General features: G+C 39.3%; 1 long non-coding RNA gene across 1 annotated transcript; it reads left to right on the top strand.

Annotated features, from left to right (window-relative positions):
- Positions 1 to 2,985: 2,985 nt before the first annotated feature.
- Positions 2,986 to 8,429, top strand: LOC117819862. Its single transcript, XR_004632648.1, has 2 exons — positions 2,986 to 3,768; positions 8,028 to 8,429. It is a non-coding gene; the product is annotated as an uncharacterized LOC117819862 (long non-coding RNA).
- Positions 8,430 to 10,844: the final 2,415 nt, after the last annotated feature.

Raw genomic sequence — 10,844 nt, 5'->3', positions numbered from 1 at the left:
GAGATGTTGTTCCGACTTGAGCATGCATTCAAGTGCAGTTTCCAAACTTGAATCATGTCCATGTGGATATTTATAAAAATATTATTTTTCTCAACACTTTGGCCTTTTGTCTACGTAAATGTTTTAGTTAGCTGAAAATGACCTGATGTTCTTGCGCATGGTAATTGTTGTTTAATGTGATCCACACACGGCCGTGTCTGCAAGATGGTGTACTACATGTTTGTTTACATTTACTTGGTACTGTTTGGTTTATTTACATGTTTAGAAACCTTGTTGTCCCTTCATCATAATACAATAGTTTTTAATCCTCCACATCAACACAATTTTCACAAAGACACTCAACATACATGCACACGTTTTTCTACAGTGTTTGACGTGACACACAGATCACACATTTTAGCCACCTTTCTTTGTTGTCGTGTGATTTTCTTTTAAAAAAGAGAAAAAGATAACCTGTTTTTAATGTGATCAGAAAGCTAAATATGTGTTTTGGTTGGAGGAGCTAACAGGGCAGGGTGTCAATATAACAGCTATGCCAACCAGACATTTCAGCTTTGTCCATCTTTGTATGACGTCAGTGCTTTAACACACACACTCATACACACCTCCACACACTGATCAGTAAATACAGTTATCACTCCAGGCTCTGGCACATCAACCAAACTTCCTTTATTGAAACTCTTCTGACAGCCTGCATTTATCCGGCGCTAATTCATAATGATAGCTTCTGACAGTTATCGTCTTTACGTGATCGGACATGTGATGTGAATCTTGTTATTCATGTGTTGAGTTTTATTAATATATCTTAAAGTTTCTGACATCTAGCGTACAAATGGTAACTGTAATGACTGAATTTCCCCCACGGGATACATGAAGTATTTCTGATTCTGATTTCTACTTATGGTCATTTCCAAAGAGAGACTCATTTGAAACAACCGAGAACTATCAGCTGTTTATATAATCATGCTTTGCTGTTGTTCACATTCTTCCTCAGTAATCTGTCTTTCAGTGAAATCTTGGTTTCCTACATTGAGTCCATAAATCTGCTCCTGTCTCTGAGACGTGGCAGCCTGAAATTATGAGAAATCCTTGAATGATTCCCAGAAGGCGAATATAATAAAGACGTTGCCTAATAGCAAAACAGGTTACGCAGCTACAACGTACTCCTCTGATGCAGACTACACTGGGTTAGAGTTTTGAATAGGTCAGCACAGTACGAGAGAAATATGTGTATATACGATAACGATGTGAGGAAGTGTGAACAAGAATTAAAGAGATGTTAGCATTAAGTCACATATTCTGTATTTGCTGTTTCTTATGTTTGAGACAACATCTCATTTCCAATTTGTCCCTCCGAAATACAAAATAAATCAGGAAGCACTTTCAAAATTAAGACTGCTTAGTCTGAGGTTGGCTGGCAGCTAGCTTAGCTTCTTCTGACTGCATCAAATTATATGAAAGCATGAACATTAAATTGAAGATGCATGAAACATACATTTCAGGCTGTCAAGTTTTTCTGAACATTTTCTCATTATATAGCTTTAGCTTGTGTGCTTGTTGTGTTCTGTAAATGTTGTTTGTATTTGTCAGGTACCATTTACATTATCGTTAAAACCAGATGTGTCAAGCACTAACAGATCATTTTTATAAGAATATAGGTACTAGTCTTACAGCGCACAAAGATTAATCCAATGACACCGCTGAGAGAGTTAATCAAAGTCTCCGCTTTAAATTGGCGGTCGGTACCAGACGGGGAGTTCTCTGGTGTTGTCAAGTTGAGAACCTTTCTGTCATTCGACTGGAACTGCTACACTAATGTGAGGTTCCCACATGCTCTGGTAGTAGGATTAGAGGTCCTGGCGCAATTGCCCGAGGATGGTCCCATTGATAAGCTTGGCGAGGCAATCCTATGTTGCACCCTTACAGCAGATGTACAGGTTGATAACAAATTCCTTAAGCGAGTGAGTAATGCAATGCGCTGCCCATCAGAGCCGGTCCCTCTGCAAATGGTGCAGGGGCTGCTTCTGGTCTGTGATCATGTTGACCCTTTGGAGGCACCACTTGTGCAGCAATCCATGGCGGCAGATCATGCCCTGGGAAACCATAGAGCCAGAGCCTTACGTAGCCCTGACCTGTACCACATGACCCTGATAAAACAGGAACATGTACTGACACGGATATGTGCGTATACAAATCGCGCAGAAAGCTGTGTCTTGTCAGGTTGCGACAATCACAAATGCACTGACGCGTGTCCACCACTTGCTGCAGGGGGCATCAGCGATGATCCCACCAGAGCTCCAGTTTAGTGTGGAGCTTATGGAGGTCATCGCTCGACTTATCAGACGATCAATGATCGTACGGTGGACAGTGGTGTGTCTGGCATTGAGCATCCAACGCTCTCATTCAGAATCCTGGATGCAGGTAATCGGACACTTTGCACATTACTTGCAGGACGCCGGCATCGCCATATACGTCTTGCTTGGAGACCTAATTATGATGAATAAACGTATTCACAAGTGACCTGGGGCGATACAAGGAGGCATGCTTTGCACACGCAGACCTAGGTGACTTTGGTCCATACGTCTAGTTCCTTGAACTTCCTGAGGCTCCACTGTTTGCGGCTGGTAGAGTTTATGAGGTGAGTTGCATCAGAAATCAGCCCACAAGCGGCGCAGTTGCTGACCACGGCGAACCTTGCCATTGCTGGCATTTATGAGATGGGGGTGCGTGCTGGGCGAAGGATTGCCACAACTGTTAACAAATCAACAGTTGAGGAAATGGCACTGCATCTCGACACAGTCTTGGAGGTGGCTGCAAAAGCCAAAAGGGAGGAACAGGAAATGTGTGAACAACGTGGCGCTCGTGGCTTAAACAACTTCCTCTACGGCGCAGTAGCCAGGCAGTTGTAGACCCGTTTTTATTATTTTAAAAACACACACACACTAAACAGTTGTGTCAGAAAGTTTCAGGTGAATAGAACTGTGAGATGTATTTTTTTATGTTTTAATTTTCTGTTTGTATTAAAGAAGTAGTCCGCAGCTCTCACATTGGCAGCTAATGCGTCCCAGGCGTCTTTATGGTCCAACAAGCAGGAATGAACAGTTCAAGGTGTTTGGTCGGTAGAAGAGCTCCGTCTTCCCCTCTGACACGGCCGCTCTCTGTGATTTAGACTCAGATCTCTGGGAGCCTCTTTGAAAGCTGCTACTGGGTAGCAGATGCTGGACTGGACTCTTTTGTTTTGGACTTTAAGAGCTCTGTGAACTCCTGCAGTGAAAGATCCCGTGTACACCCTCTTGTACCTGCTGAAGACCTCTGAGCCTGCTGCCAGACTCCCTCACACATGATCTGAATACAACTGGAAGAAGAAGCTTGTAGAGGCTCCCAGCGGACACATTTCTCCTCTTCCTGTGTGTTCGTCGACCACACGGAGAAGCAGACTCCAGGGACCGTATGCAGGCCCGGCGGTGCAGGCTGTAGTCGTCTTCTTCACACCTTTAAATCACATTCTCTCTGCCTGCTCGCTGCAAAATGAGAAGCAGAACTTTTGTCTGAGGAGCAGGAGAGGAGAGGGAGACAGATGGGGATGTGAAAGACTGAGAGATGGCAGAGGAGGAGGAGGGAGGGTGTAAGATGAATGATAAGCTGCTGAAGAGCACTTTCTAGTGGCACGACGGAGGACTAGCAAGCTGAGACGCTCACTCCTCTGCTGCTGGATTTCAAAACAAACAGGCCGTCCCCAGAAAGTAGAGCGCCTCGGAGGACTCTGAGGTAATTATTCTGGCGAGATTATGACGAGGAAATCTAACCAGGAGGCCTCAAACGCTGATTTATGCACAGGACAGAACACAGCTTTTCCATTTTATAGTCTTTGAGTGTTGTTTTTTAAAATTGAGGCGCTCCACATCAACAATTCTGCACAAAATCAACATTATCTGATGGATGGATTTTGTCATCCCTCTATCAGTATTTTGCTTGAAATCAGTCTTGCAATAGTAAAATGTATGTTTAATACCAAAGTTGAGGGTCTTGTTAAGCAACATCACAACCCTGAGTATTATTCAACATACATAACTCCTTTAGGCTTAGTGCAAACCAAAACTATCTGCAGTATCACTGTTTTTATGACTGGTTTAAGATAATATATGCATCATTTGTAGTAAATAGTTAAACATAATCATTAATAAGATAAAATTGAATATTTTTTCATACGTTTTGCATACAAAAGGTGGAAATTTGTCTGACTTTCGTCTTTGAATGTATTAAAATTAACATTTCACAACAAACCAATAAACACACGAAGACCTTCCTGATGAGAAAAAACTGTAACGCTAACGTCAAAGGAAGACACCAGGTTATTGCAGTAACTGCATAAAGATAGTCAGATATTTCATGAAAACACAGATTTATGATTATTTAGTATTATTTGTTTCTGCACAGAGACTCTGAATCCGTTTGTTTAATAGATGTCTGCGGTAAGATAAGAGATCCTGACTCAGGCGTGATGATGTGACAGCTGAGGTTGTTCGTAGCCTGTCATTGTACCTCTCCCTTGAACCTTTGGAAAGCTTTACCTTGCTTGTGACACTGGTGCTCGTAGCTTGGTAAGGTTAGAAGTATTTTCAATCAGTGATTCTGTTTAAAGCTAATTTTTTGCTGAACAAAAACCCAGAAACAAAGAGGCGAATTTCCTCTTAAATTCAAAACCTAACTTTTGATTCTTCTGCACGGCTTCTCATGAGCTCAACTGCACAGTTTGAGGACTGCTGTCTTAAAACCAGAGTAAATAAATCCATCACACCGTCTTCTTCTGGGTGTTTGAGAGATTATCGATGACTACCTTACGCCGAAATATTTTTATTCTTTCAACAAAAATACGACTATACTATTTACTATGTAAAATAGCCTCCAGCATTTTCTTTAATGCTTAATGCAACAACCTTCTACGTATGACCTCAAACAAACTGAGTGGATGTTGTTTGTTTTCATCAACATCCTCTCTGTTGCAGATTAAACTTTATTGGATGCTGGATGGGGAGAAAAATATGATGTGCAATTGCGGTTAAATTTGCATGACTCTTCAAGGCGTGGTGAAACGCTGCTGATGCTTTAACAAAGGGAGAAGAATTAATTGCACAAGTCACGTTGAATATCTAAATGTTACCCTAACCCAACGAAAACACAATATCAGAGAGGTGAATTTGAATTAATGCAAAACTAATCTCTGCACAGTTTGACGTCTGTTGTCTCATAACAAAGCAGGTAAAGCAGCTGCGTTAACTACGTTAGGTGTTGGAGAGTCCATCAACAACAACTCTGCTAAGAAATATTTCAGATATGGTGGAGGGGAAGAAATGAGGGCTGTATGACGGGAATGATCGAGGCACAGCGTTCAATAATTTTGCTTTATTCAACTCAAACCAGCCTTAAAGGTGTAACCCCAAACACACGCAGTGGATTATCTTTCTGCTTCTGTTTGCAGACTGTTAGAATTAGGATTGGGCCTGTGCAATAACAGCCAAATGTGCATACGTCTTAAAGGCGTGGCTGCAGAGCGACTGCTTTTAAGAGCAGTTTTAATATTGATGCATATTTCATATTTACCTTTAAAGAATAATTGTGCACAATAAAATCAGACAGACTGATGTGGAGTTTGGCTGTAATTGTAGATGCTAGCTAACATGCACAAGAGCCCAAACATGCTCCGTCAAACTCGCCCTCCTCTGCTTTTAACGTGGCGACGGTGTGGAGTATCTCTCACATCGATCTGGCTCCATAATGCATCACTCCGTGCGCCCCTCCGCTCTGTGAGGAGGTGCAGAGAGAAGATAAATTATCAATCCCACAGTCGTTCTGGTGCCTTTAGCTCGGTGAGAGGCCACATAGAGGAGCAGCTGTGTCGTCCTCAGCTCTCAGCCTGTGAGCTTGTCTGGTTCAGACGATTCGTACGTAAGCGACATGCAGGTGGTGACAGGATCAGTCTGCTGCTCCGGGGATAGAGCCACGTCGGTCTCAGAGTTAGGAACAGGGACTTTATGATGAGGGGTATGATATTATACTGCATGTAGCTGTGTGTAAAATATATAAATACACTGCAGAAACTCTTAGCTCAACATGTGTGTTTGTCTTATTTCAAGAATCAAGTCAAGAAAATTGTATTTTCTGCTTTTGCAGACATTTTATTCAGTGAAGCCAATGAAGTGTTATTTTTGGCTCTTATCTTTTGAAGTAAGATGTTATTCTGGACATGTTTGGAGAATGTGGTTAATAAGAAGTGTAAGAATATATTTTGCATTGTTGGTAATTATCTGAACACTGTTAAATTACACGATGCAAAACATCCGTGGCTGAAACTGTGAGGAAAAAATTGTTGACTTGGACAAAATTTCAGCAGGGTTATTTTGGTTTTACTCATCTGTTTATCTGCAAATATTTGTTTAATACAAATAATAAACAGGTTTCTTTTTTACAGTGGCTGATACTGTATTTCTAAACCTTTAAACTAATATTCACATATTGTGTTTGTTTTGGACTGCTTTCATGCTGGTTTTAATTTAATATTATTTTCTGACATATTTCTAAACTGCGGAAATTTTCTGTACACATACATTTTGAGCATCAAAATAATGAAACTTTTCCGTCAAAAAACTTTTGTGATACACAAAAATATAAAACAATGACAACAGCGACAGCATAAAATCTTTTTGCAATCAGCTGAAAAATAGTTTTGGAATCATTTAGAAATCTCTTACTCATGTAGGGTTGCGGTTTAACCGTGTTGGCTATATGTACGTTTTGAATGTGCATAATTTTCGTGTCACAGACGAAACATTTATGTCAGCGATTCTGACAAACGCTTTATTTATTATTATTTCCATGAGGTGAAGACTTACTCATGGATAAATGTTTTCTTTTTTGTAAGAGTGATTTCATGTTGAGTCGTATTTTTGTTAATTTTGAGTTTTGTAGCATCTTTTCAAAGTGGAGTTTATACATAATTATCAGAATTGGAAATAAAAAATCAGTGACAGTGTTTCTCTTGGATTACACCAACATCAATAAATAAAATTGAGAATAGGCATTACATTTTAACTTTTTCAGAGTTCTGACTTGTTAGATTAAAGTCTGACTTTATTCTTTTTTCCTTAGAATTCTCTAATCTCTGTTTTTGCCTAACCTTTATTAATCTGACTTAACTCTCATATTTCCAACTCTAATCTCAGAGTTCTGACTATACTCGTAATTCTGAAGAAAGGTGGCAGTTTTGAAAAGCAGGCAAGACTTTTATTTTTTTTAAGTGTGCTTAAAAAAACAACTTATCTTCTTTAAAGATATCTGAGATTAAAGTCAGAATTCTATTTTGAATTAAATTATTAGCATATTTTTCCTCTTGGATGACGGCAAGTGGGAAAAAAAATTGAATTATTCGAATTTGATTATTTTATTGTTTGTTTGTTTTTTTTAATTGAATTGTGAAATTTATGATTTGAGAATTCTGAATTTAGTCTCAGAGTTCTGAAAAAGCTATCAGACCGAAAAAAAAGATTTTTTTTTTTAAAAACTGTCCTTAATCCTCGCCTGTACTTTTAAACCTAGCTTAATGTCATCCTGAACGTAAAACTTTTTACTAAGCTGTGTTTGGGCAGAGTGCAAATAAAGTTTCTATGATTTCATGTAAATGTAGATTTTATATTTAACTGACAGAAAGTTATTTGAGCAGAAAATGTTGTCTAATAACAAAGTCAAAGTTGACAAAAGTTACGGTGTAGGTAAAAAATGTGGGCAGTTTAAAATCAAGGATTAAAATATTTTCATGGTTTAATTGTGAAAAACATCTTTATATTTTGTCTCTTCTCTCTGCCTGATTCAGTTTAATTTTAAATACAAAGGAGCTCAGATAAAGTTCAGAGAGTCAACTTTGATATGTTAATGTCTCAATAAAGTATTTTTTAATGTGGGATCTTAAATTCCTAAAGTTTCTCCTCTTTTTAATCCTTTCTCTGTTTCCATGCATCGTGAATCGACTCCAGTCGAGCCTGCACGTTGAACTGTTGGTGCCCCGTGGAGAGAAAAGCCAAACCACAATAAACAAGATAATGAAGATCCTTCCGAGTTCCCAGAAATGACGGATTCAACATGGCGGCCTGTCTGCTGTAAATTTAGATCTGGAATAAAAGTGTTTGTAATTCAGAGAGCAACAGTGAAGTAAACACTAACAGACAGCGACGATGAACTTCGCTCCCAGAGGACGAAGAGTTCAACTGAGTGAGCTGAGGGTTTTTCTCTGATAGACGAGTTTTCAGAAACGTGGACCTGTGTTAGCTCTCAATGCTACGTCTGCTCAGTCAAAAGCTCATTAACACGGCCGTGTCAGATAACCTTATACCACTGCAACAAATCAATCAGAGCTGATCAATAAAGCATCAATGTCATCTTCTCAATCCTGACAGAGTGATCAGTTGATCGGGGAAAACAGGCCCTGATGTTTCCTCGTTCAGTCATTTTACCAAAGAGAGAAAGTATCCAGGATTATTTATGATGCTAATGAGAATAAAGAAGCAGTAGATTAAGAGAGGACTCATGTTTCATTAGGATGAGAGATTCTTCTACATCTTTATGGCTTCTTTATCCTGATGAACAAAGCTAATTATCTGTCAGGAGCTGCAGCTTGTTGGCTAAATACTGTCTCCATTACGTCAGTGTGATCGTACCCGCTGAGAGCACAGGGACGGTCTTTACTGCACACAAAGATACTTCATTATATCTCACTCCACAATTAGCTTAATCATACACAAAAATCCATCAGGGTTGAAATTCATTTCTGTGTGTGTGTGTGTGTGTGTGTGTGTGTGTGTGCGTGCGTGCGTGCGTGCATGCAAGAGTGTGTGTTTCATACACATAAACTGAGCAGCTATTCTCCCAAAAATCTATTATCTATTTAATTTGAAACTTTACTGCATTTATTGTCATTTACATTTAAAATAAAATATTCCAGAAAGCACTCTGCAAAATGACCTTAGACCTGTATTTCATTTAATAAACAGCAGGGGGCGAAACCAGTAATTATATACAGTATATGTTTAAATAATTAAATATAAGGTCAATTATAAAACTCAGTTTTAACTTATAACAAATGAAAGAAAATAATAGTTTTGGGTTTTAAGTATAAAATCTAGGTAAAAATATAAATTAGAATTCGTTAAAAAGAAAAAACCTGGACAATATTTTTTATGTTTTTCATTACTTCCCAGCATTGTTAAATACTTGATTCTGATTGGTCCAAACTGCATGACAACAGTGATTAATTCTCATAACCCAAAGCAACACCAGGAATAACCTGATCACACACATCATAAATCTATCTGCATAAAGGAGAATAGAATGGAATGGAACACATCAAAGGAGAATAGAATGGAATGCTGTCAGTTGATCAAAGCCAAATTGAACACTGATTCGTTCTGAACAACAAAAGAGACACCAGGAACAACCTGATCACGCATCATATCAGATCACTCCACAGAAAGTAGTCCATCTCTTTCCCCTGCCTGTTGACACTGTGGTAAAGACGTTAGTGTGGTCTCAGGCTGGTCTTGGTCATGGGGAAATAATGACAGTTAGCAGGCACAGATGTGAGAGCAGCCTGAGGAGCTACTGGGCCCCAACCATCTCTGAGGGAAAAGTGGAGCAACATCCTGTCCTGTGATCCAGAGCTGGAGAGAGCATCTCTAAGCTGCTGATCTCTACAAAGACACTGAAACCAGGAGAGGTAGAGATAACATTTGACTCATTTCTGTTTAAAGATGAGTCAACGTCCAAGAGAAGAATAGCTGAATGAGGACAGAAATGTCAACAGAGATATTCCTGCAGAAGTCCAGTTCACCTCGTCCAACGTTACCTTCAATGGAAATGTTCACTTTTAGGTGGATTATGACAAATAAGAGGATCAGGTTTGAAGTAGACCAATGGTTGCAATTTGTTTATGTCTCGAGTTGGTGGCTGCATAATAAGCCGATTCTTGCTCACTCTGTCGGGGTTCTAATCTACATTACCACCTGTTCTTTAAATATTATCACATATTGTTAAAATGTATACGCAAACCTTTAATTTTTTTATGATTGATCTCTTACAGCAGTCCTTAAATTGTGGTTCTGGCGCTGACTTTATCATAGACTGTGTTCGAGAGGACTACCGCTAGCCTGCACTCTTTCAAATGACCAGCAGGGTCAAGTGTTGTGTAGTAAATGATGGTCCTATTTAGAGTCACAGAGAGCAGGGAGAGAGGGCGGAGTCAGGGCGGAGCTACCTGACAGGTCACTGCCACAGATACATGTATGTGATCATGTCTGGCTCCAAAACCAAGATGGTGACCGCAAAAGGCTTTAAATATGGAAGAACGTGTCAGTGGTTTGTGTAATAACAGACAAAAAGATTACGTAGTCTGACCTCAACATTAATAAACGCCACATTCAATCGACCAGCTCAAATAAAACATCTTATTGAAAGACATTAACAGCTTAAATAATATCTCATTTCTAGAAATGCGTGCTTCCTGTATCGGCAGGTGTTTATTGAACCAACCCAGGCCTCATTTTAGGCTCGTGATATCCTGAAATTCGATTTTAATGTAGCTTATATGAAGCGTAATGAGATATTTGGGTTTATATTTTACATCTACACATGCTAAGATTTGAGTTATTTGCCGTGCATTAAGAAAATGATGCCTCCCAGCCTCAGTTGAATGTTTAGACTTAATTTAAAGTCTTTATCGTCTTCATTGAAGGCGGCATAAAGAAAGGTGAAGCCAGCTGAAGCTGACAGTAGCGGTATTGGAGAAGTGATTATTATTC

Source organism: Notolabrus celidotus, chromosome 10 (assembly GCF_009762535.1).
Source record: "Notolabrus celidotus isolate fNotCel1 chromosome 10, fNotCel1.pri, whole genome shotgun sequence".
In the NCBI taxonomy this organism is placed as follows: domain Eukaryota; kingdom Metazoa; phylum Chordata; class Actinopteri; order Labriformes; family Labridae; genus Notolabrus; species Notolabrus celidotus.
This window is presented reverse-complemented; position numbering and strand designations above follow the sequence as displayed.